Raw genomic sequence first — 24,835 nt, forward strand, 5'->3', positions numbered from 1 at the left:
AGAAATATTACATTACAATTTTGAAGCAAGGACACCATAGGTGGCTAATGCAAAGCTAGCCTTTTCAAACTATTTTTCCAAACACTGGAAAATATAACTGTAGTTATACTTTTTTTAAAACTAAATGCACAGTGTAGTGAAGCCAGATACACATGCTCGCACATATGTCTACACAGAACACATGCACACACATGTATGAGCATACCCATTACATTATTTATCATAAGTGAAAATTATTGCAAATTATTCACTGATATGAGTAATCCATTGTGTACTGAGCAATCAGAAGTCTCAGAGCAAAAAGTTTCCATGAGTAGATTACTACTGAATTCATCAAGACCCAAGGAGTCCGGGTGGGTACTAGGTATAATATTTCTAGAGTATTTATTTATTTATTGTAAAATTACTGTCATGACTAAGCAAATAAATACGTAAGGGCACATTTCATTTAAAAACGTTAGCTCATTCTACAAACTTCTTACCTTGTACCCACAAAGCCAACTAGAATACCACATTTTAAGGAGGACAATATTCATAATAAGATGCATATGTCCTTTTTTTTTACCCAAGAATATAAAAAATGCAAAGCTACCAAACTTAACAACATCTTTAGCCAAGTTAAGAAATATTGATTTGAGCAATGAGCACTCACTAAACCCATCCCAAAGAAAAAGAAAAAAACACACAAAGGAAGACTGAAAATGCCAGTCCCAGATACAAGACAATTTACTTCTGTTAATATAATACATTTGTTTTGTATCTACCAAGACCTATACTTCTCCTGAAATGCAGAACTAAACTGGAAAATGAACTAAACCTAATAAAAAAACAAGTAGCTAGCTCCATTGCTAGTTTGAGACACATACACGACTGATCACTACCTTGGCCAGAAGGTGGCAGCATAAGCATGTCAGTTATTCTTTCACCTAAAAGAATAAATAGTCTTCCAAAAGCAAAACAGAAAAAAAAATCACATCAGACTGTTTAAATTGCCACACTACAAAACTGGGATGAAGTAAAACTTTAGTAATGAGGAAGCGGAGGTTGTTGATGGGCTGACTGTATTAGACACTGTGTAATAGAAATAATATTTGGTCAATGTGTAGGTTATACTGAGATGCATTCAGTTCTGCTAAGGATTTGATCACTTGGGTTTCACTCTCATGACCATACCAAAGCAGATATTCACAAAGTCCTAGGATCCAAGCGCTGTGAATTTCTTTAACATGTAGCAATGCTAAATAAACTTCAGTACAATTAGGTCATACAAAATGTCATCTGCACTAGAAGCCACTGCCTTGCTGTTTTGCGATAGTAAACATCTCAGTCTTCAGAATTTCACTTGGCTGTATAATCTGGGTATTTCAGGCATTAAACTCATCCCACCAAGCTTGATAAAATGTATACATACATTTTTATGTATAAGATTACTAGCCTTTATAAACCTGTGCTTGGTCAGTTTGTGTTATGGTATATTTATACTGGTGGGAAAAAAAGAACTCTAAAATAAGTTGCATTTAAAACCAAAGGAAAAATAATACATTTCTTAAGAAGGCTTCTATTATCCCTGTCACATCTCTGGAAAGGTTTGAATATAGCCACATTTACCATTTTATTTTACATCCTATGCATGAAGCAAAACATTAAAAAAAAAGTTTAAAAATAACATGCTTAGTGGAAACTTCTACTTAAGTCAGCAAACTACTAGTTGTGTATGTTATGTTACCACACCACTCTCACAAAGAAAATAGCACTAACACTAAGTAATTCAGGGATGAAATATTCCATGAGTATTGAGTGGCAAAGATGTAGTGAAGCACAGTTTGATGAGAACAGAGCACAATGGTAGAAAGTAACAGTGCTTAACAATAGGTGAGTCATGACTGGAAATGTATGTGGTCTACATATTTATAGAAAATCTTAAAAATAAAACCATGGCTGCAGTCTGGGACAGCAAATCCCCTATGGTGCAAGAATGGAAGGAATGGATGGTGAACAATAAATAAAAGTAAAAAAAAACAAAAACACACACTTAAGACGAGTTTTATAGTGCAGTGGGATAAAGGCCTGATTTTGTCTCAGATGTCCAAAGGTGAAATGACAGACCCAGTGATAAGGACCTGGTGGGGGGAGGGAAAGAACTAAGAACGGGCAAAACTGCAATTCAAATTGTAGCTACAGATCACCCACCATATCCCAGGACCCCCATTCTGCATTTCTGGAAACACTGGGAAACATAAAGGTCCTACCAAACACCCTGATATTGGGTGATTTCAATTACCCAAACATTAACTGGGAAAACTACTCAAGTACTAATTCCCTTGCCCAACATTTCCTAGAATTTATAAACTCAAACACCCTGGATCAATTGGTCAACACCCCCACCAGAGGTCACAACAAATTGGACCTGGTCATCACCAATATGGGTGACTGGTGTTCCACACTGGAGGCCAACCCCTCGCTGGTAAGATCTGACCATAAACTAATCACTCTGGATATCCACATTCCGCCCCCACCCCCGGTTAAGGAAACCACAGTGAAAAACATTTCAAAAGCAAACTTCATGTTACTTAAGACCGAGGTGGAAAGTTTCAAAGCCCCCATGCTAAAGGATAATGCTGCCCAAGCTGCAAAATCCTTTACTAATGCACTCTAGGGGCACCTACAAGAATGCATGGATCGTGCTATCCCAAGCAAAACCAAGACTCACTCCTCCAAGAAAAGGAAACCAGTCTGGTGGATCCCTGCCATAAACAAGCTATACAATAGGAGGAGGAAACCAGTACAGAAAAAGAGTAAAATCTCAAGAAGGGAAGACATCCCTGATCAGTATAAGCAAGAAACTATGATCCCTCATAAAATCATCCAAGGCTAGCTTCGAAAGAAAAATTGCCAAGGACTCCAAAGATAACCACAAGGCATTCTTTAACTATGTCAAGAATCTACATGGCAATTCTCAGATCTGCTCGGAGTTAGTGCAGAATGCACAAAATACACTGAACCGACCGATATCGCCAACATCCTGGCAGACAGGTTCAGTGCAAACTTCACCCACCACTCACCCCCAAAATGGCCCATAACCATACCAGAAGAATGTAGACCCTCTGAAATCACAGACACTCAGGTTAAAACAGCACTCTTCACAGCTTTCTTCACAGCCAAAAACACAGCATCAATGGGACCGGATGGTGTCCCAGGCTGCATCCTACACAAGCTCAAAGATGAACTAACCCCTCACCTAAACATACTGTTCAAACTCCGCCTCTCCACAGACTACGTACCCAAAGAGTGGCACACAGCAATGGTTATTCCGCTCCACAAAGGTGGAAATACAACAGACCCTGGGAACTATCAGCCTTTAAGCCTGACTAGCTTGGTCTGCAAGGCTATGGAGCGCATCATCATGGAACTCATTAACAGAGACATTGCGAACCTCCAAATACTGGACCCTACCCAGTTCGGCTTTGTTAAGGGCAGATCATGCCTTCTAAACCTGGTGGACTTCTTTGAGACAGTTACCAAGGCTATAGACTAGGGAAAGGTAGTCCACACAGCCTACCTAGACCTCGCAAAGGCCTTCAACACCATTCTCCATTCTGGTATCATAGACAAGCTCACCAGCCTGAACATAAACCCCTACATTATGAGATGGGTTGCGAACTGGCTCATGGACAGAACCCACATGGTAAGAGTTGCAGGAGCTAGGTCTGAATCTAGACCGGTTACAAGTGGCATTCCCCAGCGCTCAGTCCTAGGACCCCTCCTGTTCAGCATATACTTCTCAGAGGTACAGGCAAGCACAGGAGGACTATGGCTGACCAAGTTCACAGACAACTGCAAACTACTTGCTATAATTGAGTCTCTGGCTGACACAGACATCCTCCAAAAGGGTCTCTCTGAGACAGATACCTGGTGTCAAAATCATGGCCTCAAGCTAAATGCCAAAAAGTGCAAAGTCATCCCCTTTGGAAAAAACAAAGTATCCACAAACTACCACATAGGTGGTAGTCCCCTAAATACAGAAGATGTAATAAGGGATCTGGGGACCCAAGTAGATAGTAATCTCTCCTTTGATAATCACATTGCCAAACTGGTTAGAAAATCCTTCTATGTGGTCCACCTAATCACAAAAGGGTTTGCATCCAGATCAAATGAGGTCATTGTGCCCCTCTACTCATCACTCATCAGACCCATCATAGAGTACAATGCCCCATTTGGGATGTACCTTACAAGACACCTGCAACAGCTGGAAAGACCACAGAAGTACCTCAACAAGAGGATCACCGGCCTCAAACAGATGCCCTATACAGCTCAACTGAAGAAACTCCGGCTGTATTCGGTTGCATACCGCCTACTCAGAGGTGATCTCTGCCTGACATACAAGGCCATGTCCAACCCAGAATTGATGGACATGCTCCAGCTAAAGAAAACCATATTCCCCTCGAGCCACACGCTCTAGGGATCTAAACCTCACCACGATAATAAATAGGACGTGCTGGAGGGATAGATTCCTGTCCCAGAAACTTCCCATGCTTTGGAATAAGATTCCAATCTATATTAGGCAGAGCTCCTCACTAACACACTTCAAGAGAAACCTTGACGAGTGGATGGGAAACAGAAAGTTTACCCCGGGAATCACTTCAATGGCTCTGCTGGACAGAGGCACAGGGAACTAATCTAAGGGGGTGGCAAAAGCCAACACATTCTGGCTAGGCTTATAAATGCCTTCGGGCAGATAGCCTAGTACTTACCTATTAACCTATGAGACAGTGCCTACTTAACTCTCTCTGGAGAAGATTGGGTGAGCATACCAGAGCTACACATCTTAAAAGAAGAATCCCAGGTGGAGACTAAAAATCTTACAGAGAAACTTACAGCAAGAAGTAGGACCTTCACAAAAAACTATGCTGTTCCTTCAGCATCTATGGGAATGAATGGGAGAATTCCAGGGAGTACTACAAGAAAAAAGGAACTCCTGTCCTCCAGGAGGATTTTGGCAGACTCTTGGCATGGATGAAGTAAATGGTCAGGAGGGTTCTTGCTCCAAGAGAACAAATGGGTGATGTGAGAAAGCATGGGGAGGGTTGATGGGTAAGAGGGATAGGAGTAAACACACATACGTGCACACACTTGCAGATATGTGCAGTACATATAATCTATTGCTGTTGGTACCTCATCAGAGTACAGATACACAATGTAAACACAAAAAATGGAAATCTACTAAAAGGGCAGAGACAAATCTGACAAAATTAAGTTCTTTTAAAATAAAAATGAGTGGCTTCAAATATTTGACTGCTACCAAGTATATGATGCGAATACTGAAACTTCATCTTGTCATGTGGGCTGAAAGGTAAGGCATACTCTCTGCTCTGTGTAGCAGGTGAATATATACTCCACAGAGCAGAACACTGGAGGTATATGTTATTCCATAGTCGTCATCATCCTCACCCCATTTTAGATGTTATGATTCCACAACACAATCTTTTGCAGATCTAGGCAGGGAGTATAGAGCCATAATGTGTAACTCTGTGATGCAGTAAGATATCCAGGTACACTTGCTGTGGCCAAAGCACCTTATGATCGTGTAACCCCGCCAAGTTTGTATGACAGGTTGTGCACAAGATGTAAATGGAATCAGTCTTTGGACAATGTAGGCACAGCAAGCAGTAGGGCAGGACGTCCTTGGTTTCGAGGTTTAATCTGTTGTAAGTAAAATGATACAATATTTTAGTTGCAGTCTAGCATATTAAAGAGTTTTGTTTATACTCTAGGCTTTCAGGTGGATTTTAAAAGCATTGCATCTCATTGGTCCCATATTTTTCTGATACGATGATCTATATTAAATTAGACTAAGCTGTGAGAGAGACTCTTTAAAATTTTCAAAAGTAATGTGGCAGTACTGTTCATGATTGTGCCTATTTCAGGTAGCATCAACGGTGAAAGTGGTTATGCCTTAATGAGGTCTGAGGAAAACAGCTTGTGATTTTATTTAAAGCTACAGAGATTGTCAGATTTTCCTTGATGAATCATTAGAGTAGATGGGGAAATATTCTAGCATTTTGCTGTAGGCAGAGAGCTTCTGCCATATCTTTTTAGTAGGATTAGTGTTTCTAGACAACATAAGAAGTCCAGTGGCAACCTTACATTAGTCAGAAGGGGGGGGGGGGTATCCATAGATAGGAGGAGGAGGAACTAGGTAACCCCCTGATATTACTACATCATGCTGCAGATTGTCAGGCTGTGTTTTCATTATCAGTGCTGCAATTTCAGGCCCACAACACATTTGTTGCACAGCTAGTATAAAGAAAATGTTAATTTTAAATTTAGAGGGGAACAGCGATCCTGTGATGGATGCCTGTTTATAAACAAATAAATAAAGCATTGCAGCCTTTGAAAGCAGGCAGGAGAGAATGGGAAAAAATAGTCACACATTTTCTGATAATTTTGCTAAATAGAAGCACCACTGTGACTGTATATTGCACTAGCTGGCTTTGGAAAAATTGTGTGCACAGGAAGTTAATAGAAAATTCTTTGCAGGATAGGCAGTGGCTGAACCAATCTCCCTTCTTATATTGAGACTGATTTCTGAATTTAGATTGCCAAATATATAAAAATGGAGAGAGAGAAAAAATAAATAACTCTCACTTTTGGAATATAACTAAGACATATATTATTCTCAATTGTCTGCATCTAATGTTTTCTGGTCTTTATCAGAAAACAATTACTATTTGTCATACGATAGGACAGCACTGCCAGTGGCCAACATATGCTGCCATGTATATGTATATATATTTATATATATATGTATGTATGTATATATGTATATATATATTTATATATATATGTATGTATATATGTATATATATTTATATATATACATGTATGTATATATATTTATATTCCTCTCTCTACCATTCCTAACACTACTCAGAAACCTTACCTGCTATCATGTACACCTGTCCCACCCTCAACTAATCTCTCCTTCCACATCTAGCATCAAAGCTTTCTCTCCCTCCTATCCCATCTTAATCTCCCCATCTCTCTTCAACCTCACCTTTCACTGCTATCACAAACTCATTATAATTAACATCTACCTCCCTCCCCTATATACCCAAGTCAAAACTCCACCACCAGTTTTTCTCAGTAACACATTCTAACTCAGTCCCCAGCAACTTACTTCTTGCTGGTGACATCCATCCTAATCCTGGCCCACCCTCCCACACCCTAAACCCTACAGCCACAAACAGCCTTTCCTCTCCTACATCATCCCACTACCCACTCCCTGCTCAACCTCCCTTAAAACAAACCTCACAGAACGAACACCTTTCAATCTATGCACTGGATATACGAAGCCTCACAAACAAAATCACTGAACTACATGCTTGGATAGCTCAAAACACCCCACATATCCTTGCCCTATCAGAAACCTGGCTAAAACCACACATAACTAACAAAGAAATATTGCCATCTGGTTACAACATCTATCGCTCTGATAGACTCAACAAAAAGGGCGATGGTGTTGCCTTTCTCCACTCAAACAGCCTAAACCTCTCACCCATCAGCACACTTGCTCCTGATTCCCACCCAGCCGAACTCATTATCCTTAACTGCCATCTAAACCCCCATAAGACATTTGTCATTGTCTCCATTTATATTCCCCCTGGAAATAACATTCCCATCCAAGAATCCATCCTCTCTTGGTTCTCTCTCAACTTACCCTATGAAACTATCATTTTAGGTGACGTTAACATAGACTGGTCCAATCATTCCACTAACTCCCCACTGACCTCCATCAACCTCTATGGACTCCACCAACTGATATCACTAACTCTCCCAACCTTTACCGTAACTCAACTACCTTACCAGATTTTTTGAGTGACCACCTTCCTTCTAGCATACCTCGCCACTCTCCACAAGCAAACAAACCCCACTCCTATAGAGACTGTCGTAGCTTACATAACTTTAAATCATCTGAATTCAACTCTATCCTCTCTAATATCAACTGGTCCATCCTTAAACACCTGCCTCTGAATGATGCTGTTCACAAATTTAATAGCACATTCTTATTTATTCTCAACTCCCTAGCCCCTACAAGATGCATTAGAATCAAGGCTACTTTTGCCCCCTGGCTCTCTAAGGAAACTAAATCACTCATGCAAAACCGTGACAAAACCTGGAAAACCTGGACAAAGACTAAACAAGCCTCCCTTGTTCTTAAATACAAACAACTTTGAAATCTTGTCAAAAGACATGTCTGTAAAGACAAAAAGTCTTATTATAACTCTCCCCAGAATAACTGTAAAACACATCTGCAGAAATTCTGGTCCACCTTAAAGACAATCTTCAATCCAGGTTGCCCATCAAACCCCTCTCCTTCCCCAAACAATAGCCCACTAGAAATTGCTACCCTTCTCAATAGAGACTTCATTGAAACTGTCCAGATACTTACTCCCACAAACCACTACTTAAACACCTCCTATGTCCCTCCCAAGCCTCTAAACAGTAATCTCTTCTCCTTAAAACCAGTCCCAACCTCATATATAAAGTCACTTCTTCTAAAACTAAAACCTTGCTCTCCCTCCTCTGACAACCTACCACCCGCCTTCCTCAAACTAGCTGCTGAATCCATTGCTTATCCAGTTCCTATCTTGATAAATAGATCTATCCAGAAATCCACAGTGCCAGATATTTGGAAATCCTTCTTCACCACCCCATTGCATAAACTCTACAGAACCTTCAAACTATCACCCAATTGCCATCCTCTCTCCTCTCTCCAAACTTATGGAAAAATGTGTCCACTCTCAGCTCCTTCACTGTCTCCTCCAACATAATCTCCTCACACCCTCCCAACATGGCTTCCGCCCTAACCACAGCACCTCTACAGCTCTCCTGTCATTTATACACACAATAGCTAAAGCTCGAGATAAAAACCTCCTAGTATCCAGTCCCTTCCTTGATATCTTGAAGACTTTTGACACCGTCTCTCACCCTTTCCTCCTGACTAAACTGTCTAATCTCTGCCTGGCTCCCTCCACCATTACCTTCTTCTCTGGTTATTTGTCTGACAGCAGCAATCTGTTCGCTGGCTCTCTGCTTGCTCACCCTACCTCCCTGTAACTACTGGGGTACCTCAAGGCCCCATCCTGGGTCCCCTCCTCTTCAACATCTTTACACATTAACTATATACCTCCTGCAATCAGTACTAGTCCAATATGCTGATGATTCAACACTCATCTGTTCTTGCAATAACATCTCTGGCCTCCACATACTCACCCAGGACACCTGTCTATCAGTGGAAAAATGGCTAGCTGAAAATCTACTTATCCTAAACCCTAAGAAAACCAAGCTTCTGTTATTCTTCCCCCGGACACACTCTCACCTAAAATCGAACTTTCTTATCTCATCCTCCAATAACACCACGATACGACCTGACGCCCGCACAAAACATCTAGGCGCCATCACTGACGACAAACTTAAATGCAACCTACACATTCTACAAAGTATAAAGAAAACTCACCAAAAGCTAGGTATGCTCTACCAACACCCTAGATTCCTGACCTACAATGCCAGACTGTCCCTATCACAGGCTCATCTTCTCCCCTCCCTTCTCTATGCCACCCCTATTCTAACTAATATTCAAACAACTACCCTGGCCAAACTCCAACAAACATACCACAAAATAGCAAGGTTCATCACAAACTCCCCACACAACTCTCACCACTGCCTCTCTCTCAACTCCTTACAATGGCTAGAACTCCCACAACAACTTCTTCTATCTCAGTTTCAAATAATCCACTCCATACTGTATAAACCATTAACCTGCCCAGCAGTGTCCTCCTTAGTGTCCACCTATATACCAGTTGTACACTTCGTACCTCTAACCAACAACTCCTCAACATCTACAAACCAAAAAAAAATCTGTTAGTAGATTGCTTTATAAATCCTCCCTATCCCAGGCATGGAATAACCTTCCATCCCATTTACGCTCCATAACACACCGTTTACAATTTAAGAAAGAATTCAAACTACACTTTATGAGGACAAAAATCTGTACTTGCCATGACCCTACATAACCTCACTACACCCTGTTGTATACACTCCAGTACAATATATTTATATTTTTGCTTTTGAAATGCCTGAATTTTAATGAGAACATGTAATGTTTTTTCTCACCTGAATCACTTTGTTTTTTGAAATTGATCACTGTACATTTTGGCTTGTTAAACTATCATGTATACTTTATTGTATGTAATTGGAGCTTTTCCCCTCAGGTCTAAACTGAAAATGGGCTCCTGGCCCAGATGGACCAACCCAGTTAACAAATGTCAATAAATAAATAAATAAATGTATCTTTGCTACTAGAAGGCAATGCTGTGAGTTCTATTCTCATAGCAGCTACTTAAGAAAATCTGTTTTAATGGGCATAGTTATTTTATGACAATGAGGTGCTAATATCGGAGTCTTCACTGGGGGAGACAATTTTGTATTACATCCTAACATCCTCACCAGGACATAAAATAAATCACACAGGAGACTATGGCTCAATTACCAAACATCTACATAAACTGGGAGTATTTGTATAAAAAGTTAACATTGCTTCTGACATATTTATTCCAGCAGGTAGAGGATATAACATTAGAAGTAACTTACTGCCATCACAGACTAGTAAAAATCACAAACAAACAGTAATCATTACAGGAAAATCCTGAAAACTTTCTCTTCACCGGTTAACAGCGTCAAATATCAAAGAATTAATTCTAAGGTGAGAAGATAAGGACGGCTGCAACATGGTAAAAAGACCACATTTTTCTTTACCCACAACATAATAAAAAAAACACCTTCTGCAGACATGTCAGACTGTGTTTAAAGGAAGCCTGAAGCAGTGCTACATTTAGAGATGGGCATATGAAGTTAACATGTCAGACGGTGTTTAAAGGACGCCTGAAGCAGTACTACATTTACAGATGGGCATATGGAGTTAACATGTCAGACGGTGTTTAAAGGATGCCTGAAGCAGTGCTACATTTACAGATGGGCATATGGAGTTAACATGTCAGATGGTGTTTAAAGGAAACCTGAAGCAGTGCTACATTTAGAGATGGGTATATGGAGTTAACATGTCAGACGGTGTTTAAAGGACGCCTGAAGCAGTGCTACATTTACAGATGGGCATATGGAGTTAACATGTCAGATGGTGTTTAAAGGAAGCCTGAAGCAGTGCTACATTTAGAGATGGGTATATGGAGTTAACATGTCAGATGGTGTTTAAAGGACGCCTGAAGCAGTGCTACATTTACAGATGGGCATATGGAGTTAACATGTCAGATGGTGTTTAAAGGAAACCTGAAGCAGTGCTACATTTAGAGATGGGTATATGGAGTTAACATGTCAGACAGTGTTTAAAGGAAGCCTGAAGCAGTGCTGCATTTAGAGATGGGGCTATGGAGATATTCAGAGTGATGGATAGGCTACGATGGTCAATAATTCATTTTTTTGGTCCCAACAAGAAGACTGATAAAGTCTGATTTTAGCATCCATTCTCAATGTAGAACCTAATCCAATCCTCACTGAAGACATTGCTAAGCTCATATGTTTAACTATCAATCTTAGAGACTGTTTTTATATCACTTATTACTTTCTGTATGCAACAGTAAATTTTGGTTAGAGTTTTTGGGATCTATATCACAGCATTAGACTTTTATTTTATCGAATAGCTAATCGTCGAACTCTAATTGTCGACGTCCCTATTTAGTGAATGACCTAAACATTGAAGTGGAATTCACTGGAAAATTTTAGTTGGCCAAAGTGGGTAAGGTAAAATTTTTTTATGTTTTTGTAGGGTGGCTGCTCCCTCCTAAAACTCCCCCTGTGGGGGGCTGCACCCCCACCCCCCCTGCAAATTCAATATACCAACTTTGAGATTGCACTGCAGTGAGGTAATGGGTAAATCATGGCCAGTTGGCATGTCAATCACATAACATTTTTTCAGGTTGGACAATTAAAACAATTTTATAAATCCAAAATGCAGCCACAGTAGTTACCACAGCTTCCAATATCCAAAGCTAGTATCAGCTCCAAACGTACAAAACAGGAATTTATTAATCCAACGTAAGAGAAAGAAATCCAAGTTGGTATAAACAAAATATAAAACGTTTATTCAGCAACAGTTGCTGAATAAACGTTTTATATTTTGTTTATACCAACTTGGATTTCTTTCTCTTACGTTGGATTAATCAATTCCTGTTTTGTACGTTTGGAGCTGATACTAGCTTTGGATATTGGAAGCTGTGGTAACTACTGTGGCTGCATTTTGGATTTATAAGACTGTGATATATTTTGCCACAGAAGTTTTTACTGCCTGGTGGTGTGTCACTTTATAATTAAAACAATTTGATGAATCACACTGATTTTCAAGTTACTGTATTCAAGAATATAATGCAAGACAATTCATGGCATAATCCCGAACCATCTATCTATGAGGATTCTAATTCTTGTGTTGTAGGACTTTCCCATTTGCAGAGCTTTCACCCCCATTGTAATTACATTATTAGCAGTAGCGTCATGCTTTGAGTGCTTTTGGAGCAGCATTTTTAACTCTCTAATGTGCCTTTAAGGTTTTTATTTTGGCTGCTGCATCTGTATTGATGATTGTTTTATTTAAGTCTGTATTTATTTTGCTATTTCCTTCACTTTTGTAACCTATTGTTCTGTGAATTGTGGAAACCTCCCAGGGTGCTCTTGTTAGATTCTTTTCTCAGTTTGTTTACAGCACTCCCTAGCTGTTGCTTCTGTGATTTGATATTCCTAATATATTGGTTCTTATAATTTATTTTGGTAGTCCTAACTTCTTACGTTAGGTCAAGTTCGATTGAAACATCACCTGCTCCAAATTCAAAGCATCTAAGCAGTCCAACAGGCTCTAAACCACAAAACTATTGCAGCTCTTTTAAAACCCTAAGTGCTAGGATCAGCACATATAGATAAGGTTTTGGCTTCATCTGTTCAGTTCTAATACTTTACTAAAAGGTTTCAAAACCCTTTCTACCCATGCAGCTTCTTTGTTACGTAGAGCTATTAACAACTCCATTTTGTAACTTCTGATATTCTGTTTTCAGATAAAAAACATCATCATTTAATGTTTGCAAATCATTTGATAATTTCTCCTTGCCGCTCTGAGAAAACACAGTCTAAACCAGCAGCTGGCTTCTCATTTATATAACAAATGCAAGCATCAGTTTAATTTCTTTTTTTCCTCCTATCATTTCATCTCTGCTATGACAGGCTTTTCATTTTGTTATGCTGATTTTCATGTAGGTCCTCTCTCCCTCTATCTTTCTCAAAATCGTACATTTTTTCCATATATTTCTTTGATTTGACATTCTCTTTCTATAGGACGGGAACAAATTTTCCCAAATTCCACACAACTGTGGTGTGTTAATAATGCTATTTAGAAGGAAATCACCTAAATACATGAAGTACATTCTGTATCATGGGTTTACCATTGTATATTTTCCATTATACCATGACCCCCCCATTAATATTCCAAAACGTGCACGCTGATTGGCCAGCGTGCATGTTGTAAATCGACTTATACTAATGGAAAAAGGTCCGGTCACCCGGACTTTTTCCATTAGTATAAGTCTCTTTGAAAACACTGTCTCGCTATGTTAAAAGAGTTTAATATAGCGACACAGGTTTAAAAAAGCAACAGACATCTCCGTTGCTTTTTGTAAAGCTGTCTCGCTATGTTAAACTCCTTTAACATAGTGACACAGTGTGTAAAAAGCAATGGAGATCTTGCTTTCTCCGTTGCTTTTTTTTAAACCTGTCTCGCTATGTTGAATGGGTTTAACATAGCGAGACAGGTTTAAAATAAGCAACGGAGATCTCCGTTGCTTATTTTAAAGCTGTCTCGCTATGTTAAACCCATTTAACATAGCGAGACAGGTTTAAAAAAAAAAAGCAACAGAGAAAGCAAGATCTCCATTGCTTTTTACTGTTTCGCTATGTTAAATAGGTTTAACATAGCGAGACAGCATTAAAATAAGCAACGGACATCTCCGTTGCTTATTTTAAAGCTGTCTCCCTATGTTAAACCCATTTAACATAGCGAAACAGTAAAAAAGCAATGGAGATTTTGCTTTCTCCGTTGCTTTTGACCACAGCTCTGATGTACTGCATAGGCATGCGCAGTACATCAGAACTGCCGTGGATACCAGACAGCTGCGGAAGGGCAGCAAAGAGGCATTATACAATGCCATTATTTAAGAAAAGTAATTATTTCTTTTCTTAAATAATGTCATAGTATAATAGCAATAACCCACTTGTGGGTGTGGGTAATGCGGGATTTACCCACGGTTGTCTTTGTTTGGTCCCTCGGGCTTCGCCCTCGAGACCAAACCACGCCAACCGTGGGTAAATCCCGCATTACCCACACCCAGGAATGGGCTATTGCTATACCATATAATGGAAATGTATTTGTTGATATTTAATACATTCCTATGGCTTTTATCAGCAACATACACAAACGAGTCTCTATATCCTTAGTTTGTTTTAAAAAAATACATTTTATTCATTCACATTTTGTTCACAACAGTTACTTGACAATATTACTTCATTATTGTACAGCTCTTTGCAAGAATATTTATAACACAGATACAAAGTTGTTTCTCTCCACAATTTAATTTACTTAGATTCTCACAAAGTACCTTCAGCATAATTCAGGCCTATTTTTTTCAAGAAGACTGTCTACTTAGCTTCACTCTGATTTGCAGAGTGCTTTTCATAGCTCTGTTTTTTACCACTGGAGAATTGTCTACCCACTGGGTTTTGCTTTTTAAGGCTTTGGCCTCCTGAAATAACTTTCCATATTCTTTGTTGCCCCCCCTTCCCATGCCATCCCCAGCTGTTAATTCCTTCCTTTTAGTAGCAGGTTTCCTTTACAAAACAGGATTGGGTGTGATACAAGGAACACTGTTCTTCCACTCAGGAAATCTGGTTTGGTTTTGGCTCCCTCATGTGGCATAGCATCGTATGAAACCTCTGCATAATTCTTTTGGCCATATGGGCCATTTCAACCACAAAACTTTAGCCAACCAGGTTACTATACTGCTGGTTTTATATATCTATCCATACATACATCTTTGTATATATGTCTATATATACACATTTATATAGAGTTTATATGTGTGTGTGTGTGTGTGTGTGTGTATATATATATATATATATATATATATATATATACATACATATATATTTATACATATACAAATATATATATATATATATATATATATATATATATTTTTTTAATGCATTTTGTCTGTTTGAATGTTCAGTTAAACAAATGGACTGAGCAGTGCCACTTACAACTGAACATTCATTTTCTTATATAGTACCAGTATTAGTTGTGCAACATCAAACTACAGGGGAGGTGGGAAATTTGTCCTCTGCCCGCTGTTGTGTGACTTTGGACCTGGTACATATAAGTAGAAGGAGGTGCAAGTAGGTTCTACATGCCAAAAAAAAAAAAAAAAAGTAAAGTTTACTTTTTCTTTTATTTCAATTTCTGTTTTTATCACTGTTTTTGTGATCAGTTTTCATTTAGACATTCTTCTTCCAAATCTGGATATCTGCTATTTCATCACACAACAGTTTAAACAACCAGGTTACTATGCTACTATAAATATATCTATATATACCTATATGTATATGTGTATATATATATATATATATATATATATATATATATATATATATATATATATATATATAAAATGTATATAAATAAATACATATGTGTAACTGAATGTTCAGTTAATTGAATAGACTGAGCAGTGCCACTTGTGATGAAATAGTAATTGTAGTGTACAACATCGCACTACAGTACAGTTGAGGGATTTGTCTGTTCCCCACTGCTGCATGACCATGGACTTGAGATGTACCTCAATGAACTATATGGAGAGACATGATTGAGCTCTCTGGTTATGCATCTTTGATAGGTATGTCCATAGCCTTGAGCAGCATTTTATCCTCACCTAGGATGATACCTCACTACAAACAAAAAATTATTGTCTTCAGCAATTGGCTTAGTTTCCATTGTCATTCAAAGGGGATCCAGTATCTGACAGCTTGGGATGACATGGCCGACAGACTTCGATGCATTGCCTGGGATTTCGGTTACTGTCTAAGGCTCTTGCCATCCCCATAGTGCTTTTTTAAGGCTATGTCACAAGAACAAAATTCCCGATGTAAAAATACCCTCTAAAAACAACCTCAGGGTTATGCTGCTAAATGTTAGGAGTCTAAACCAGAAACTGTACTCACTGTAAACAGTTCTCACCCTGGAAGATGATAACATTTGTGCAGTCACTGAGACCTGGTTTAAGGCTGTGGAGAGAACACCAGCTATACCAGGTTACATTTTCTTCCACATGTTCAGACCACAAACTGAAGGCATGAGAACTAAAGAAGGTGATGTATCAATATTCATTAGAGAGACATACCCCTTCTAGAATGGTTAAACAGCATGACTCCCTTGAATTACTTCAGGTGCAATTGACTGTAGGTAAGACCCCTCTTCAGGTCATTGCTGGCTATAGGACCCCCCTCCATGAATCAGAACATCCACTCAACCCACTTGGATCTACTTGAGTCAATCAAGATACAACCAAACTCCCTGGTTTTGGGTTGCTATAATTACCCATCCACTGACTGGGTACATTATGTGTGTTCTAACTCACTTGCCCAAAGGTTCCTGGACTTTGTTAACTCCAATGCCCTGGACCAGCTGGTTGACACACCCACAAGGGGCTCAAATATCCTGCACCTGGTGCTAATCCCCAGTGTGTGTGGACATCCCTGGTGAGATCTGACCACAGGTAGTCTAATTAGAAGTAACTATAACACAAGACCCCCCCCCTTAGCAACAACTAGACTAAAAAACTTCTCCAAGGCCAACTACACCCTCTTAATTGACAGCATAAATAGCTTCATAGCCCCACCCCCACTGATGAAACAGATTTCTATGCTATGTTATACACCATGCTTTGTAAAAGAACCTGTACAAATGTACTGACTCTGCTGCACCTGACAGAATCAAAGCAAAATCTTCAGGGAAAAACAAACCTGCCTGGTGGACAACTGCCATTAATAGGTTATACAACAGGAGAAAGAAATTGCTGTCTAAGAGTAGGAAGGAACAGTCTCAAAACTGGAATCACTCCCTCCTCAACTTAAACAAGCAAATAAGACTCCTAGTGAAGTCCTCCAAAGCTAACTACGAATCCAAATTAGCTTCCCTAACTAAGGATAATCACAAAGCGTTCTTTAGTTATATTCCTAATCTCAAAGGTAAGGCCCAGATTTGCACTGAATGTGTAAGTTAATGGTAATACATATATAGCAAACCTCCTGGATGACAGATTCAGTGAAAACTTCACTCCCTTGTGCCCGCCTCAATATATTCCAAAGCATGCCTAAAACCTCATAGATTGGTACTAGGTTATTGGCCCTATGGCCTATACAACAAGCCTAGCCATAACAATTCCCTGGCTATTTCTTTCCACAATATTTACTTCCCTGGACCCCTGTCTAGCAGGGCGACTGACGTGATCCCCGGGGTGAATTTCCTATCTCCCATCCAATCATCAAGGTTCCTTTTGAAGAGGGCCAAAGAGGCACTCTGCTTGACATGTAGGGCAGTCTATTCCAGAGTCTGGGGAGTCTCTGGGTCAGGAACCTATCCCTCCAGCATGTTTTGTTTATTGTGATGACAAGGTTCAGATTCCTGGACCATGTGGTGCTGAGGGATTGGGATTTCTTTAAGTGTAGCATGTCCAACAGCTCTGGATTTGACATGGCTTTGCATGTTAAGCAGAGATCGTCTCTAATTAAATGATATGCAACAGAGTATAGCTGGAGATTTTTTAGATGTCAGCATAGGGCATCTATCTGCTTTAGGCCTGCGATTCTTTTAGTGAGGTATTTCTACGGCCTTTCCAGTTATTGCAGATGTCTTGAGAGGTACATACCAAATGGGGCGTTGTATTCTATAATGGGTCTAATGAGGGATGAGTACAGTGGGACAATGACCTCCTTTTTTCTGGGTGAAAAGCCCTTAGTGATGAGGTGTGCCTCATAGGAGGATTTCCTGACTGTTGTGGCAATGTGGTTATCGAAGCTGAGACTACTGTCCACCTGTGTCCCTAAGTCTCTTATCACACTTTTGGTGTTTAGTGCACTGCCACCTCTGTGGTAATTCACAGATACATGTTCTTGGCATTGAGCTTGAGTCCATGTCTCTGGCACCAAGCATCTGTTTCTGTAAAGCCCTTTTGTAGAATATCCACATCATTTGGGGATTCAATAATGGCTCCCAATTTGCAATCATCTGCGAACTTTGTTAGCTAGAGTCCCTTAGTGTTGGTCTGTACTTCAGAAAAGTAGATACCAAACAAGAGCAGTCCTAGGACTGAACCCTGAGGTACTCCACTTGTCTGGAGCTGGATTTGGAGTCGGCCACTTTTACAGTGTGAGTTCTGTCAGTAAGCCAGTTGGTAACTCATCGAGTGAAGTAGGGATTAATGCCCAGCTTAGTAAGTTTATCTATGATTCCATAGTAGGGGATGGTGTTGAATGCCTTGGCGAGGTCCAGATAGGCTGTGTGGACCGTCTTACCCTTGTCCACAGCTCTGGTGACTGATTCGAAGAAGTCAATCAGGTTCAAGAGACAAGATCGGCCCTTCACGAACCCAAACTGGGTGAGGTCCAGTGTTTGAAGGTTGTCAATGTCTTTGTTTATAAGTTCCATGGCCTTGCAGATCAGGCTCGTCAGACTGATGGGGTAGTAGTTCCCAGGATCCAAGGTGGATCCCACCCTTGTGGAGTGGGATAACTGTAGCTGTGCACCACTCAAGGGGCATGAAGCCTGAGGTGAAGCTATAATTAAACATGACACTTAGGTGAGGTGCTGATTCATTTTATAGTTCATGCAGTACACAGCCTGGGATGTTGTCTGGTCCCATGGATGCTGTATTCTTAGCTTTGGAGAGTGTGGTTTTTACCTGTGTGGCTGTTATTACTGGAATTTGGCAATCTTTTGGTATTGAGAAGGGCCCTTTAGGAGGTGAGGGGGGGGAGTGAAGTTGGCACTGAATCTATCTGCCAGGATATTGGCTATATCCTTGGGATCAGTATATTTAATGCCATTCTGTTGCAGCTCAGAGCAGATCTGAGCATTGCCATTTAGATTCTTGACATAGCTATAGAATGCCTCGTGGCTGTCTTTGGAATCTTTGGCAATTTTATTTTTGGAACTAGCTTTGGAGGATTTTATGAGGGATCTCAGCTTCTTACTGAGGCTGGTAAGCGAGTTTTTTGCAACCTGGGATTTTCCTCTTTTCTGCAACAGTTTCTTCCTTTTGTTGTAAAGTTTATTTATGGCAAGGAACCACCATATTGGCTTCCTTTTTTTTGGAGGAGAGCATCTTGGTTCTATTTGGGATGGCACGATTCATGCACAAGTGGATGTGCTCGTACAATGCCTTAGTGTAGGATTCAGCAGTCGAACTTTCAGTTCCCATCTGCATGGGTGTCATGAAGTTTGTCACTTTTGACTTGAGTAGCATGAAGTTGGCTTTGGAGAAGCTTTTTATGGAGGTTTCCTTACTGGGGGGTGGGGGAGGATGTGGATGTCAAGGGTGATTAGCTTATCGTCAGACCTGACCAACGAGGGGGTGACCATAGGTGTGGAGCATCTATTTCCCATGTTGGCAATGACCAGGTCTAGGATATTGGAGCCTCTGGTCAGACTATGGATTAGTTGATCCAGGGCACTGGAATTTATGAATTCCAAGAATCATTGGGCAAAGGTGTTGGTACACTAGTAGTTTTCCCATTTAATTTTAGGATAGTTGAAATCACCCAGTATTGGGGTGTTTGGTTGTATCTTAATACACCTAGCATCTCCAAGGAGTAAGTCTTTAATGCCCTCTCCATGGCCAAAAACATAGCATCTATGGGACCAGACAACATCACGGGCTGTGTTTTACATGGGTTAAAACAAGAATTAGCATTACTATTGAGCACACTTTTCAGTCACAGCCTAAGCACTGGCTTCATCCCAGTGGAATGAAAAACAGCTACTGTCATCTCTTTGCACAAAGGGAGTGTATCCATGGACCCCGGGAATCATAGACCCATTAGCCTGGCCAGCCTTATCTGCAAGGCCATGGAAGGAATCATCATGGACCTTATTAACAATAATATATGAAATCTCCAAATGCTCTGCCCCACCCAGTTTGGCTTTGTCAAGGGGAGTTCATGCCTGTTAAACTTTATGGACTTCTTTGAGACAGTCACTAAAGTCCTAGATGAGGGCAAATCAGTACATATGGCCTACCTAGACTAAACCAAGGCCTTTGACACAATCCTCCACTCAGGCATCATTGATAAACTCATCCAGCTGGGTATCAACCCAAATATTGTCATGTGGGTTGCAAACTGGCTGACTGATAAAACTTATACTGTCAAAATAGGGGACTCCCCTCCTCCAGCAGACCTGTAACCAGTGGTGTTCCACAGGGATTGGTTCTGGGACCTCTACTGTTAGGAATATATTTCTCCTTAGTACAGGTGAAAAACTAAAGGACTGTGATTGATAAATTTTGCTGATGACTGCAAACTGGAAGTGATCATTGAATCCCCTAGCAACATCAACATTCTGCAAGAAGGTCTTAGGCAGACTATTAACTGGTGTCAAAGCCATGGTCTTAAACTTAATGCAAAAAAATGAACTATCATCCACTTTGGCAAGGGTGATGTTCCTGCAAATTACTACATCAGTGGTGAGAGGTCTTGGCACACTTGTTGACAGCAACCTTAACTGCAAACACCATGTCTCCACAGTGGTAAGAAGGGCATTTTATATTGCTCATCTCATAAGTAAATCATTGTCTCCAGAAAAAAAGAGGTTATAACCCCCTTGTACTCTTCTCTCATCAGGCCAATAATAGAGTGCAGTGCTCCCTTTGGTATGTTCCTTTACAAACACCTGCAGCAATTGGAGAGACCACAAGGTTCCTTACAAAGAAAATTCAGGGTCTTTAAGATCTGTCTTATGCAGACAGACTGAAATCATTATCACTTTACTCTGTGTCATACAGACTGCCCAGAGGTGACCAGTGTCTTGCATATAGAGTAATCTTTGACCCAGCTTTAATGGAAATGCTGCACATTTGCAAATCAAATGGTACATGGGTCATTTACTCAAAGGACCTTAACCTGGCACTGACATCAACAGAACATGGTGGAGAGACAGATTTGTCTCACAGATGTTACCCCATCTTTGGAACAAGCTTCCTATTCATGTTAAACAAAGTCCCTCATTGATCCTATTTAAGTGAATTTGGACAATTGGATAAATAACTGGAAATTTACCCCAGGGGTTCCACCTGTGTCCCTCTTGGATGGGACAATAGGTGCTGATTTTAGTGTCTACTTGAACCAGACACCCTTGGGAATTCGGGTTGAACTTTGCTAGGCTTGTAAGGGCTCTGGGATTGTTAGCCTAGTAACCTCCTATGATATAAATAACCAGAGGTGTCTGGGGGGGGGGGGGTCAGGGAGGAATCCCTAAGTCCAAAAAGAAACAAACTTATTTACATATATATTTTTTATTTCTATGATGTGTATTCACTCACTGTTTTTGTGATATGTTTTTATTTAAACAGTTTTTGTTTGATTATTCACAGTGAACACGTGTGTGTTTGACTGTCAGAAAAAAAGATCAGTAAGTGTAGACCAGTAACTGGCACTGCAGATTAAAGTCCTAAAGGCTAAGCCATTAAGGCACTTTTTTCCATGAAGGAAAATATCAACAGCATAGTCATGTGACAATCAACTAAGAAGCGTAGATAGGTTTTCATGGAATGAGGCAGAGGTGGAACCATATTGTTAGGAACTTCATACAGGCAGAAAAGGTACACAGCATGAGCTGAGGTATGTTCCAGCATCTGAGCTGGGTCACTTTAGTTACAGTGACTACTAAAGGGAGGACATATGTTAGAAAAATATGTTATAATGTAGCCGTACTGCATAGTGAAAGAAATGGATGAGGAGAGCTTATACACTGCAGCTGTGACACAGGATTAAGACAATGGGCTATTAATTCACATTGACAGCTCAATAACAGACTTCAGTGCCTTTAGTGATGTTCTGTTACATATTCAGCTGCATCATTACTATCTTCTAGTAATACAATTTGCAAGATGTCAACTTCACTGCTATGTTTTTCAAACATTCTCTACATGGTCAAATAACATACGCTGATAGGATTATTTAGACATAGCTGAATACATGTTGTTGCCATAGTATGTGATTGTTTAAGTCATCAAATAATGTTAATACTGGTTTACGGTCTGTAATTAGCTTAAGAATATTACACAACACAAAAAAATACATACCATGACACTCAAATACTTTACAATTGATTCTGATTTTGGTTTCAGATAAACTGGTTTCAACACAAGGCCTTCATCAGTATCTAATCCATTCAGGCAAAAGAGACTGCCTCATATAACCCATAATGATATCATCATTAAACAGTGACCAGTACATAGAAGATAAAAGATAAAATATCTAAATAAATACCAAAATTAATACATTTCTGCATAAATGCAACATGTATAAATACATGCATGGGAAGAACACATATAGCTATGGATTCTTTATGAACCTTAAAAAACTTGATCTTAAAAATATTAATTTATTTTATTTATTTATTTATCGTTTGTTGACCGAGAAAGTCCGACTAGGTTCCACAGAGCCTATTTTCAGCGGAGGCCCGGGGAGAAATGCTCCAGATGCATGTCTTTGGAAACCAGGTGTAAACAAAGCAACCAGTACAGCAATCCATTGTTTTTCTTTTTCATCCAAAATTTGTTGCCAGACTAATTTATTTAGTCTTTTTTGGATATTCTATCTCTGTAAACCTAAAAAACGCATTAGGAAGCTTAGTCACGTCTGGAAAGTGAATTTGTTTGTTTATTGTATCTAATGTCACTAATATGTTCAGATATTCTTCTTTTAAAACTTCTAGAAGTTTTCTTGACATAGAACTCCAAACATATACATGTAGCTAAATAAATGATCCATATACTCTTAACATGTAATTAAGTTACGAGTGTCAGAAACTTTGGATAGATTAGTAGAAAAAAATATTTTCATTTTGTTTACTACATTACAAACTGCACAATATATACATGCTGAGCACTCCCCTGTAATGGTTCTCCCAGTAGGTTTAACTAGTTAGGAGCTTTCACATAATCAATAGCCTGTTTGTAATGATTAAACCATTGTCCAAGTGTTTCCTTTTCTATATCTAATTTGCAAAAGACAGGTAAAGTTTCTGCCAGTTCTTGTTCCACTTCTTTTTATTCCACTATTGTCCCAATATTTATGTATAAGAGATGCTAGTTTTTTAACATTTGATGCAAATGTGATAATACACTAACTCACTCCTAACTTTCTGATCAGTCTTTTCTTTTGCTGTCTTAGCTTTATTAGTCTTATAACCCCTTTATATAAACCTTTTTGGCCAAACATTCACAGACTCAGAGCCATGGACTAAAACTAAATGCCAAGAAATGCATAATAGTATCCTTTGGGAAGTCATCCATTCCTGGTAACTATCATATTGACAACACACCCCTTAAAAATGACCCAGTAGTCAGGAATTTAGGGACACACAGATTATAATCTAACCTTTGATCATCACATGTCTATAGTGGTGAGGAAATCATTCTGTGTTGTGTAACATATAAACAAAGATAAGGCATCTAAGTCCAAGGAAGCCATTGTTCCACTGTATTTGGCATTCGTCAGACCTATCACTGAGTACAATGTCCCCTTTGGTATGTACCTAGCCAGGCATATCCAACAGCTGGAATGTCCACAGAGGTTCCTCACTAAAAGAAAACAGGACGTAAGTAATACATCCTATGCAGACTGCCTCAAGGCCCTATCCCTGTATTCTGTCTTCTACAGGCTTTTTAGAGGAGATCTATGCCTGGCATGCAGGGCATTGTCAGATCCCACTCTGATGGACCTCCTGCATATCCACAAAACAAAAGTATCATAATTATCCATTCTAAAGACTTAAACCTTGCCTGTGATATAAAGAGAGATAGGTATGTATCCCAGAGACTACCCCATAAATGCAACAGGCTCCCATACATGTGAAGCAGAATTCCTCCCTAACCGAAATAAGGTGCAACTTGGAGAATTGAATGGAAAACTGGAAATTCATCCCTGGTTTGGCACTTATGTCACTAATGGACACAGGTAGCCTGTAAATGGTTCATCTCCCAGGCCCATGCTTACACTTGTCAGGGGTATCAGAACTTGTCAGAGATTTGGGATGCATGGCTAGGCTTCAAAAGGCCATTGTGGTCATTAGCCTAGTTTCATAGTTTAGTACTAGGCTATCTGCCCTGGGGCATTTGTAAGCCTAGCCATAGTGATGTGGCTTTTGCCACCCCATGAAATGGTACAAAAATGTACAGAATAAATTTAGAATAATGTGCCTCTGTCTAGTAGTGACACAATGAAGGTCCCCTTATGTAATATAATTAGTTTACTGTGCCCCTGTCTAGCAGTGACACAGATGTGACCCCTGGGGTAAACTTACAATCTCCCATCCACTCATCAAGATTTCTCTTGAAGAGGGTCAGTGAGGGGCTCCGCCTAATATGAACTGGGATCCTGTTCCAAAGCATGGGAAGCCTCTGGGTTATGAATCTATCCCTCCAGCATGTCCTATTCATACTTTTGCTGA

The 24,835-nt window shown here is 39.8% G+C and overlaps 1 protein-coding gene across 1 annotated transcript in view; it reads right to left on the reverse strand.

The window, feature by feature from the left end:
• LOC122789867 (heparan-sulfate 6-O-sulfotransferase 2-like) overlaps positions 1–24,835 on the reverse strand; it is a 67,673-nt gene that overhangs the window by 14,653 nt on the left and 28,185 nt on the right. The window lies entirely within an intron of this gene.

This window comes from Protopterus annectens, chromosome 15.part0 (genome assembly GCF_019279795.1).
Source record: "Protopterus annectens isolate FY-2018-M chromosome 15.part0, PAN1.0, whole genome shotgun sequence".
In the NCBI taxonomy this organism is placed as follows: Eukaryota; Metazoa; Chordata; order Ceratodontiformes; family Protopteridae; genus Protopterus; species Protopterus annectens.